The following is a 13,356-nucleotide window of genomic DNA, read 5'->3' as shown; positions in this document are numbered from 1 at the left end:
GTAAAAAAAAAAAAAAAAACAATTAACACACATAATCATAAATTATTATGATTTTTGGAGAAGAAATCAAGGAAACTTTGTAATTTTTTGAAACAGTTTTACTAAACTAACAATTTTCATTTCTTCAATTTTCTTTTTTTTTTTTCGATTATACTATCATTCTACTCAATATGATTGTTTGTATGTTGATAGAAAATTCTTACATCAATTAGAGAAAATAAAAATAAATAATAACGATTACCAAAAGTAAGTGTCGTATTCCTCACTTTTATATGATAGGCTTAATCTTATCTTCCAATAATCATTAATCATCAATTATCTATCTAAAATGTTAGAAGTACAATAAAACAAAATACAATTACTATGTTACTGAGAGTTGGAATAGGGTTGAATCTTACAACAATCATCAATGATTTATCTAGAACGTTAGTCAGAGTTGAAATAGGATTGGGTTTTGTAGTTATAGAGCATATAAAAAGAAACAAACATACATAAGTAGAAAAAAACAAAAAAAAAACGACGATGGATACATTCTTCATCAACGAAGTTTTCATTCCATTAGCACTATTGGGCATATCTTGTCTTATTTCTCTTGTGGTGTTTGCCATTAAGCGTTGTTGTAATGATGACGGTCCAGACGATATAGGAACCAGGAATCGCTGCATCAATCTCCCTCTGCAGTTTTATTTGTTTTTATTGTTATGCACTTGTTTCTTTCTTTTTCTTTTTCTTAGTTTATGGTTATCTTTTGCTTCTGTATTTAAGATTTTTATCCCATATATGTAGGCCGTTTTGTCAAGTTCGGAATCATTCGAACATTAAAAATAAAAAAATCAATCAGTTTGTATCGGTAGTCTATTTGGATTAGGGTTAAATCCCCTATATAATAAAACGGATGTATACAACTTGTTTTGTAAACTATATAATTTTTATAAGTTTGTTATAAAATAGGTTATAAATTAAATATATGTTGGTTACAAAAAATAGATTAATTAGTCAATATATACTTAAGAATATCCTAAGGAATCCTCTGAAAGAGAATATTCCAATGATTTATAGAATTTCTAAAATAAAATCTTTTGTATTTCATGTATTGTTACAAAATATATATATTGTTAGGCATAAAAGGGATAAACTTTCAGAAGTGAATGGTGCTACATCCAGCTATAATAATTGGCAAGGACGAGGACGTGGACGCGGACGCAGTCGAGGCCGTGGTCATGGTCGTGGAGGAGGTCGTGGAGAAGTTCGTGGACGAGGAAAAGGAAGAGGTTTCTCTCCTAATGACTTCAACGCAAGAAAAACCAACAAGCATCTTCAAATCAATAATGTTGGTCGCGTTATAAAGAAACAAGATGAAGTACTTGTTACAGATGCGGCATGAAAGGACATTGGTATCAGACCTGTCGTATTCCAAAACATTTGGCCGATCTGTATCAAGCATCTCAACAGGCAAAAGAAAGGAATGTTGAGACCAACCTCATCTCTGATGAAGTTGGACCTTCTTTCCATGGCCTAAACGATGAACCCCATCTTGATATAGCAGATTTTCTCGTTGATAATGAAAACGAAAAATCATGCGAATAAGGCATATATGCCATGATATGCGTTGTCATAGTTTGATATGTACTTTATGTTTATAAAATGTCTTTTTGGATAATAGTTTTATTGTAATATATGATAAGCTTTTTTTTGTAAGACTTTATGTTATTTTATTAATGTTTATTTTATAAATATTTTATCTCAAAAAATGTCAAATTTTGAGATTGGGGATGGAGATATGTGTCTAGCAGACAGTGCTACAATGCACTCAATACTTAAAGAGAAAAAATATTTCTCCACTCTCAAAATAAAAGACTCCGCTAGAAGCGTGAGCACTATATGTGGTAATGCAAAGATTATTATAGGCTCTGGAAAAGCCAGTTTTTCAATGCCAAGGGGAACAAAATTTGAAATTGATGCATTATATTGCCCCAAGTCTCATAGAAACTTGATTAGTTTCAGAGATATCCGAAGAAATGGATATCATATAGAGACTCTGAATAAGAATGGCATTGAATATCTTTGCATAACATCTGAGGAGAAACATATATTGGAAGAATTACCAATGTTATCCTCTGGATTGTATTGCACAAAAATAAATAATTTTGCATCTTATGTTACAGTAAACTCTAAGTTTACTAGTACATTTAAGATATGGCATGAAAGACTTGGACATCCTGGTTCAGTCATGATGCGAAAAATTGTGCAAAATTCCAATGGTCATCCATTGAAGAACAAAAAGATTTTTAGATCTGATGAGTTTTCATGTGATGCATGTTCTCAAGAAAAACTCATAATTCGGCCATCGCCAACCAAAATTGGGAATGAATCACCATTGTTCTTAGAGAGAATACATGGTGATATATGTGGACGTATCCACCCTTCATGCGGGCCGTTTCGTTATTTTATGGTAGTGATTGACGCATCTAGTAGATGGTCAAATGTGTGTCTATTGACAACAAGAAACACGGCCTTCGCAAAATTCATTGCCCAAATAATCAGGTTGAAAGTTCAATTCCCTAATTATGCCATAAAGAAAGTCAGGCTTGATAATGCCGGTGAATTCACTTCACAAGCTTTCAATGACTATTATATGTCAATATGAATCGATGTGGAGCATCCGGTTCCTCATGTTCATACACAAAATGGCATGGCTGAATCTTTGATTAAACGGCTACAACTCATTGCTAGACCGTTAATATTGAGAACAAAACTTCTATATGGGGTCATGCTATATTGCATGCTGCGGAATTGGTCCAAATACGACCAAGCGCATATAATAAATATTCCCCTTTACAATTAGCATCTGGCCAAGAGCCAAACATATCCTATCTCCGTATTTTTGGATGTGCGGTTTATGTTCCTATAGCCCCATCGCAAAGAACAAAAATGGGGCCACAAAGGAGATTGGGCATTTATGTCGGTTATGCATCACCGAGTATAATTCGATATCTTGAACCGCAAACTGGTGATATGTTTACCACAAATTTTGCCGATTGCCATTTTAATGAAGATGTATTTCCAGCGTTAGAGGGAGGAATTAAACAAGTACCAAAAGATATTACATGGTATACACCATCTTTGATATATCTTGATCCCCCTACAAATCAACGTGAACTGGAAGTTTAGAAAATTGTACATTTACAAAGTTTGGCAAATAAATTACCAGATGCGTTCATAGATACAAAAAGGGTGACAAAGTCATATATCCCCGCTGAAAATGTCAAGAGTTGAAATTCCTAGAGAAGAACTTGATGGAAGCAAAGCTAATGAACCTAAGGTTCAATTGAAAAGGGGGAGGCCAATGGGCTCTAAAGATAAAAATCCCCGAAAGAAAAAGAAAATGGGAGATGAAAAGGTTCAGGAAGAACCAAATAAAGAGAAAAATCCTCAGGATGATACAGAAAATATGAGGTTTCTATTAACTATGCCCAAAATGGAATGTTATGGGCTAGAGATGAAATCGATGATGATAATGGAATATTCTCTTTTTCTGTATCTAAAGAGATCGATCATGAAAAAGATGATCCAGATCCAAGGTCCGTATCAGAATGCCAACATAGGCCTGACTGGGAGAAATGGAAAAAGGCTATGCAACTTGAGTTGCTCTCCCTCAATAAAAGAAATGTCTTTGGACCTCTTGTCACTGCATCTAAAGATATAAAACATGTTGGTTGCAAGTGGGTATTTGTGCGAAAAAGAAATGAGAAATATGAAATCACAAGATATAAAGCCCGACTTGTTGCACAAGGTTTTTTTCAAAGACCTGAAGTTGATTATGAAGAAACATATTCTCCAGTCATGGATGCAATTACATTCAGGTACTTAATGAGTCTAACGGCTTCTAAGAATTTAGAAATGTACCTTATGGATGTAGTGACAGCATATTTATATGGATCATTGGATAATGATATATACATGAAAATTCCAGAAGGATTTAAGATTCCTGAGGCATTAGACTCTAAGTCTAATGAAATTTGTGCGATCAAATTACAGCGATCACTTTACGGATTAAAACAATCCGAGCGCATATGGTATAATCGCTTAAGCGAATACCTATTGAAGAAAGGGTATGTTAATAATGAAATATGCCCATGCATCTTCATAAAGAAATCTCCATCGGGATTTGTGATCATTGCTGTATATGTTGATGATCTGAATATAATTGGAACTCAAAAGGAGATTGATGATGCGAGAACTCATATGAAGGAAGATTTTGAAATGAAAGATCTTGGAAAGACTAAATTCTCTCTCGGGCTTCAATTAGAGCATTTCCAAGATGGAATATTTGTGCATCAATCAAATTATACAAAAAAGATTTTAAAGCGCTTTAATATGGACAAAGCGACTCCTTTGAGTACTCCAATGGTCAATAGATCTCTGAATGTCGATAGTGATCCATTCAGACCTTGTAAAAATAAAGAGAAAACACTTTGTCCCAAAGTATCTTATATGAGTGCTATCGGTGGACTCATGTATCTTGCAAATTGCACTAGACCAAATATTGCATTTGCTACGAATCTACTTGCAAGATACAACTCATCCCCTACTCGCAGGCATTGGAATGGGATAAAACATATTCTCCGTTATCTTCAAGGTACGATTGACTTGGGATTATTCTATCCTAGAAACTCTTCGGTTGGTCTTGTTGGTTTTGCAGATGCAGGATATTTATCAGATCCACATAAATCCCGATCCCAAACTGGATATGTTTTCACAATTGGAGGAACTGCAATCTCATGGCGCTCACAGAAACAGACTTTGGTCGCCACTTCCTCAAATCATGCAGAAATAATTGCTCTTCATGAAGCATCGAGAGAATGTGTATGGCTCAGATCAATGACTAACCACATACAAGAATCAAGTGGAATAATCACCAAGAAAGAGCCAACAACATTATTCGAAGACAATGCTGCTTGTGTCGCCCAACTGAAAGAAGGTTACATCAAGAGCGATAGAATAAAGCATATACCTCCAAGATTTTTCTCCTACACTCAAGAACTCGAGCAAAAGAAGGAAGTTGATATCCAACATATCCGCTCAAGTGAAAATGCAGCAGACCTATTCACAAAGGCGCTTCCGACTATCACATTCAGAAAACATATTCACAGTATTGGAATGTGTCATCTACGAGATTTATGAAGAAGGATCATATATATCTTTTCCAGGGGGAGATTACGTTACTATACTCTTTTTCCCTTGTCATGGTTTTTATCCTAATGGGTTTTTCCGTGACAAGGTTTTTAATGAGGTAGTACGTAACTCGTCAATGGTGATGGATAATCAAAGGGGAGTATTATGAAATAGAATTGTGATTAATCCATCACAAGACACATGTTAGGACACTTGTTTTTGTAATATTACACCAACTTCCACTTGTCATTACCACAACTAATAGGTAGTGACTCATGTGTTTTGTAGTACACTATAAATAAGAGGTGTTGTGTAAGAGTGTAAGAAACACATAAGTTCTTTGATCAAAAGCTTTTCAAAGTCTCTCTCTCTCTCTCTCTCGGCTGCTCTCTCCCTCTCTCTCTCTTTGTTATTTCTTGTTCACTTTACAAAGTATTACAAACATAAGTTAAGTGTATTTTGGTTATAATTCACAACACATAAGTATTTTGTAGTTTTAATTCACAACAAAAACACATATAAAGAGAATTAAAAACACATTTTTAAAAAAATTAGGAAGGATTCCATAGCTTTCAGGAAGACATTATTGAATTTAAGGAAAACCTTCCATAATGACGAACTCAAGCTTCCACTCAAGTGCTCATTTTCTCATCTTCATCATCAACTCTCTGCTTTGTTTTTGAAATATTTGCCATTATGTATATCATCAATCACTTAACTTTAGAGCCGAAAACCTTCTTCAACAACATGATCAGTTTTATGAATTCATTTTTCATTTTAACATTACTCAAGATATATCTTATATATCACTCCACATTTAAACTAGTTTTGCAACACTACCAGATTCATTAACTTTAAAACCCCAAGAAACACTACCAAGTCAAAACAATTCAAAAACTTATAGCAAGCTAAATACCTACCAATTCTTAACACGAAGTAAAGCTTTTCTCATTGTCTTGAGCAAACCAATTCTCAAAAATGTCCACATAACTAATCTAAGTCACTTTTCTTTTGGTGTTGCTATCACTACTAGGAGTTAAGATTTCACCAGGCAAATCTATCCTCATTCCTTCAGAAAACCTTCTGACATATCAACAGTTTATGCATCATAACAGTGTCACATGTTTCTGTTAACACTTTATTTTAGCTGTCATCGAACTTCAAGAAGGATTGTGTGAAATTCGGGAAGGATTTTATGCAATTCAGGAAGACTTCCTTGAATCGGACCAACAATGTGATTCACCAAGATCAATACGAATACATCGATCTCTTTGAATTTAATATCTATCAATTCATGAACAATAGTCTAATTCCATTATCATTGAATCATCGAATCAGATTTGTTTTGCTTATAATCTTGATAACATAATTTGGAGTGACAGATTTTGTCTCCGGTGAGATCTCAGTTTAATCATTCACGGTGGTGTCGACGTCCGAAGAACAACACGCTCTCTCCAGAAGAAAGCTACTATCTGATTTTGGTTACATGTCTGCCTCCGTTGTCGCTTCTGGTAAAAGAGATATTGAGGTGCGTTTAATTTCATTCATTACCTATTAAAATCGAGAAGACGATTGCTGGATGAATATGATGCCGAAGACGATGATTGGTGGAGATGCTGGAGATGACGATTGCTGGAGGAAGACCATGCCATGAGAAGATAGACACGAAGAAGACGAAGAACAAAAAGATATTTACTAATTAATTTTAGAGATATAATTAATATAATAAAAATGCTAATTTTGGAAAATCTGAATGTTTGTGCTAATTTTGGAACAAAAACTTAAAATGGTGCTGATCTAGAGTATTTCTCAAATTAAAATAAAAACAAACAGCAAATATAACCATTTCTCATACATAAAATTACAAAATTAACAATATAAAACTTACAAAATAGATGTTTTTTTCAAGCCATCATATTTAACATATGATTTTATTGCATAATGTTTATCCAAATTTTTTTTAAAAAGTAATCATATAAATTATATAATATTCTAAAATTATAATATAAATGAAATAAATTTCAACCCGTGCTCTAGCACGGATCTGATTAGTTGTCTTTAATTCGTACAACACTTTTTGAATTTGTTTTGGTTGCGAAACGAAACTATATATATACATTATTTTTTTTGTTTAGTTAGATTTTGCCTCAGTTTCTTGGTTTTGTCTTTTTGACTACCCGTTTATTTGTTATTGGAAATATCACTGACCTGATTGATTGAATCGGCCTTCGGAGTAAACAAACACTTGAATCAAGTTTTTGTTGGCATGTATGATGGTTTGGTTCGGTTAGTAGGAGAAACACTTCTGACTTGGTGAGGATCGGACCTCGGTATTTGGGAACAGAGAAAGAGGATAATTAACAATGGAGAGACTTCGGTAGATGTGAATAGGATGTGATCCATCTCATCCATGCTAGGTGGCTCTTAGGCCTAGACATAAAAATCGTACCCGAATACCCAATTCGGAATTCAACCTGAAAAATCAGGTTCAGATTGGGTACAGATTTGCCTATAAAATTTTAATGGGTTCTATTTTTCAATACCCGTAGATTTGGGTTAGGGTCGGGTAATAGCCGTATCCGTTTGGGTACCCATCAAACCCGAACATATAAACATATTTATAATATTTAGCATTAATATAATTCAATTACCCAAAATTATGCTTATAATTTTGAATATTTCAATTAGTTTATACCTAAATATAAAAAATAATCAAAATATCTAACATAATTTGTTTCATAAGTCAAGATTTAGCTAAATTTAATTAATTTTAAAGATTTTTTTCGGGAATTCGGTAGTTTGGATACTAATTGGGTTCTGAAATTTGTAACCCGAACCGATCCGAACTCGATAGTACCCAAACTGAACCGAACCCATATATAAAAAAAATTCTCAATGGGTTCTATTTTTCTAAACCCGTTTACCCGAACCCAAATGGGTTACCCGAATGCCCAGCCCTAGTGGCTCTCAAATAAACATATAAATTGAAGAAATCTTAAGCACAAAGGAATATATGAGTTTATATATAGAGCCAAGAGTCATCACAACCGAGCAACCAGTCCTATACCAGCAGTGCACACCTCACCACTAAGTAGCACATGACTCCTAATAGCTGGTGGAGCTCCATGAGGTTACCGGAAGTGTTTAAGATGAAAATTCTGGTGAACACATGCTAAGGCATTGTTGATATGAGAAACAACAACTAGATGAATTCGAATAGGAAACAAGATCTGGGCAGACTTTCGGTTGAAATCGATAAGAATAAAGAAGAATGACGTCTGGATTTATATTGATTTAATCTTTGTTGCGTTGTAGAAAATTACATGTTCCTTTCTTAATCGAAAAACGAGTATTTAAATGAAAACGACTTCGAAACTATCTCCTTCATCTCCTCCGAAGATCTCGGCTCATAATCCCTCGATCTCCTCTCGAACTTGACTCGGTACTTCTTCTCAGATGGATCTTCCTCTTGGGCCTGCCAAAGGCCCGTTACCGCGTGCGACTAATTCTTCTTACTGGGGTTCTTTCATGGGCCTGCTGATCGTCGAAACCCAACACCAACAGGCATGCAACAACTCTTAGATAACTGTAGTAGTGGCTGACCACATAAGCTTTTTCGCTATTTGCACCAAAATCAACCCATCTTTATCAAAGGCTCCAAGGTAAAAGCTAAGCCGAACAGAAACAATGCTAAGGTGAATATTCTTTCGCGGGAAGAACACAGTCCTTTCCAAATTATATGATATTTAATAATTAGCTGATATTTGATGCCAATAAAAAATTAGCATATCTATACTAGTATTTTTGCAGCAAATTTTGCTCAAAAATATTTTTTGGAAAATTTTTACATTGAATGTTATTTAATGTTTATATTCATATCCAAACAAATTTAGTTAACTTTCTCTACTATACTTATAACCAAACACAATTAAAATATTTTAAATATCTATATATATATATATCTATATATATAATGTTTTATAATTTATATTGATATTTAGAAGATTTATTCTATATTAAAAAAAATATTCTCCTATCATCTCTTTTTTATTTTAAAATTTAAATGTACTGAATCATCATATAATACATAAAGTTAATAAAAAGGTGTATTTTTCATGCATATATTGTGATTTGAATTTTTTTAAAAAAACATATATTACTCAATTAATATTAAAAGTGTGTGTTCAACATACATATATAGTAAATTGTAAAATTTTAAGAAGTTTATAATTTATGATATAACTAAACTTAATAAAAAGTTTAAAATTATAAATATTTAAACATATTAAATTTTCAAAATTACACAAACGAGTTATATTATATGACGGGTTATATGACATTACAGGATTGTATTAATAATACTAAAAAATAAACTATCAGTAATATGATATTTCAATACAGGTTAAATCCCCATTTTAATGTTTTAACAACATCAATATAAAATATGTCGAATCAAACTGATTTAATTAAGATTATAGTAAACAAAAATTATTGTGTGTATACTATGGTTTATATATTAAATCACTAAAATTACCAAAAGAGTATATTAGCAAAATTAGAATTAAAATAGTACATTAACAAAAAAAAATTTCTTTTTAAAAAACTTACCCCACGGTGTACCGCGGGTCATAATGTATTATATATTATTAGAGTAATGAAATGTTTAAGTGGCCAAATAAAAACAATGAGACCTTATATATAAACTTTAAAATAACATAACATTCAGAAACAATTTGTGATAATGAAACGACCCGATCCGTTTTTTTTTTAAATAATAGATATAATATATAACTAAGCATCCTATACTACTTAATTAAACCAACATAAACCAACACTCATCATTGAGCCAATAACAACCACTAAGCACAGCGGAAACACAACAATAATACAAAACTATCATATCATCATTACAATAACATTACTAACCATTCTATCCAACAACCTAACAAACTCTAACAATGGTTCCAACATCAATAACATAACCAACAACACACAAACGAGACCATAGATCATCCTCCTCCTCATCGCCATGATTCCACGTCACATACCAGCACACCACAAACAACAATTGAGATGCGTAAGTATTATCACAAATACTTAGTGAGGCAATCCTCCCATCTACTAGGTTATACACACAAGCAACTGAGAAACAAATGCTTAACAAATAACAACCAAACACGAACAAACCAGGAAAATCACGAATCAAGCAACTTGGTGTCGACCGACACCAGAGAGGTGTCGATCGACACAGGCCAAATATGGTGTCGACCGACACCTAACTGGTGTCGGTCAACACTCCCTTCGCAGACACGTTCTGCTCGAGGCCGATCGTCGAATCTCCGTTTCCAATCATCTCCAATCCGTCCCAAACTCACCCAAAAGCTTCAGGAACCTATAATAATCATAACACAACCACCACAGGCAAGAACAACACCACAAAACACAACAAATCAAGCAAACAAAGGATTCTCAGGCTTAGATAAGCCATGGTCATGCACTCACCTCTTTTGCAGGAAGATTATGACTCAACAACGATGTATCCGACCCTTAGAAGCCTTCTCCTTTGTTCCTAGCACAAGATCTCCACTCCATAGGAACAGATCTCACCAAAACAGCTTAGAATCTCTTAATCCCCTCAAGAACACTCTCTTTTCTCTCTTTTCTCATAAAACGGCCAAGACAATCTCTTTTCACGATCTAGGTCAAGTTTTCACTTATATATGTGAGTTAGACACTTCAATTGAACCAAACCAAACGAAAACAACAATTTAAATCAATCTGGTCGAACCATAGAAGCTGGTGTCGATCGACACTCCCATAGTGTCGATCGACACCCACCCCCAAAACACCAAATTTGATTTGCGAGTGTTACAATTACTCTCAAATGTACCACTCAGCTCATTTTTATCTTAAAATTTTAGTTTAATATATAATACATCACCAAAGCACCTCTGAAACATTCATGATAATTCAATGATAGATATAGACAAAGTCATAAAGCATAGCACGTTGGTTTAATTGTTTCATTTTTTTCCAACTATTCTTCCTTCAAAGTCCTAAGATACAGAAAAAAAAAAGATCCAAAGAAGATGATAGCTGCTTTGGCAAATTTGATCTTTTGGACTATAAGTTTGTTGTCTAATTCAATTTCTTATGTGATCTTCCATGTCGCAGCTTGTTCTTTTGTTATATTTGTTCAAACCTTCAAGATTCCAGGAGAAGCCATTGATGCACTGATCAAACTGGTAAGAGATACATTCAATTCTTGTATTCCCAAATTGTGTAAAGTAGTTGTTGATGTTATCCATGAAGTATTTACGATCTTGTTTGATTTGGCCAAAGAACGAGTCGTAATAATATCAGATTCGATCTCATTGACGATTTGTGATATGAGGGAGAAAGGAATGCCATGGTTTGACCAATTTCTTAAGGAATGGCCGAAAATTTTTGAAGGATTTATCCATATGTTATCGACCGTTGTTAGTGATTTGTGGTATAACTACAAGGGAGCTTTATATTATGTCTATCGAAAGTTACTAGAGTAACTAATTTCTTGTAAACCTATATATTAAATGTCAACAATATTCGAGAGTTACTAAGAAAAATATAAATATTTGTGAGTTGATGTTCTGGAGTTCTTTTATTTTTATTAATTCAAGATTTCAATTCTTAATATAACCAGAAAAAGAAAAAAAAAAATCTCTGACCCATAGTTTTATTAGGTTATTGACTAATTGTTGAACACAAAAAAGGTTAGCGACAGGTTTTGAGTAGTATTATATATATTCGTAACAAATTTGTGAAACGCGCTCGAATTTAGAAATAGAACCAAATCAAAACTGTTACAGTAACGTTTGTGCGAAATAAAGATCGATTAACAAAACATTTAAGAACATTTTTGGTGTATTTTTTCGTGCATTAGATAGTCTACCGCACACATATATAGTTGGGGATAATATGGTGATTATAATACACACATAACAGATCACTAATTGGGCTGCACGTACGGAAACAAGAAAATTACTGATTGAGCGTCTAGATTTGCATGGCTGCGGAGCCAATGAACTTGGTAAGACGAAGGTAAGAGTCATAACAATCCAACCACCAACAACGACCTTAACGCTCGACTTAGCCACACTTGTCTTTTCTAGGACGGCACCAGCTACACCAACAATGCTATGGTGACCGCAACCCGCTACCACCACCATCCTTAATTTATAATTCACTATGCAAACAGCAGCCAGAAGGGCATTGCCTTCCCACCGAAAACGCTAACGCTGATGCTGTAGCTGCTTGACCGGGATTTGGCAGCCGTTCTTTCTTATTCTCATGCCATTTACATTATATATTTATATAGAAATTAAATGTCATGTCACTAAAAAGAGAAAGGAAAATTTTTTATAGTCAAAAGTTTCGATTACAAAATCCATAGGCTCATATCTCTTACACGATAGATTCAAATGTCAATTTATGTCACCAAAAAATTCACATTGTTACAACAAAAGAGTTTTTACTTTATCACATGATAAATATCTATATGACTATATATATATGTAATATATATCTCAGGTGAAGATCTATATCACTATATGCCCAACATGTCACTGATAAGGATAATTTATTAATTGATATACAAAAAGTAGATAGATTGGTTTAGCAAAATATCTATACGAAATTAACCAAAAGAAGAAAAGTTTGATGAGAAGAAACTTTTAGCAAGATGTTTGATGTTTAGTTGAGAAGAAAGTTTTCCTTATACAAGTCCTAATTCTAAGCTAAATGTCATTATCAAGTTTTTCATAATATTTTGACGATTATAAGAATTGTAGTTAATTGAATCTAAATTATCAAGTTGTCCGTCGTGCAATTACCTTTTTTCTGTTTTTTTTCTTTTTTTTTTTTTCTGGATGATACTTTAATTAATCTTTTCCTTCTCCCAAAGGGTCAATATTTTGAGTTACAACGCAAAGCCGAGTATGAAAATAACGACTTATATATTGAATATTTAAGGATTAGGTCTTTCCCGCTTATAGCTGGGGCTGACTTTGCTTTTTTCTATTTTTCTTTCTATCTCTCTCTCTCTCTCCATCGCTCTCTATCTCTTATCCCCTCATATTCTGATTCTATATCAATATCATAGATTTTGATTTTGATTGCCAAAGTTCTTTAATCACACTCGCT

The sequence above is a fragment of the Camelina sativa genome, chromosome 15 (genome assembly GCF_000633955.1).
Source record: "Camelina sativa cultivar DH55 chromosome 15, Cs, whole genome shotgun sequence".
NCBI lineage: Eukaryota > Viridiplantae > Streptophyta > Magnoliopsida > Brassicales > Brassicaceae > Camelina > Camelina sativa.
This window is presented reverse-complemented; position numbering follows the sequence as displayed.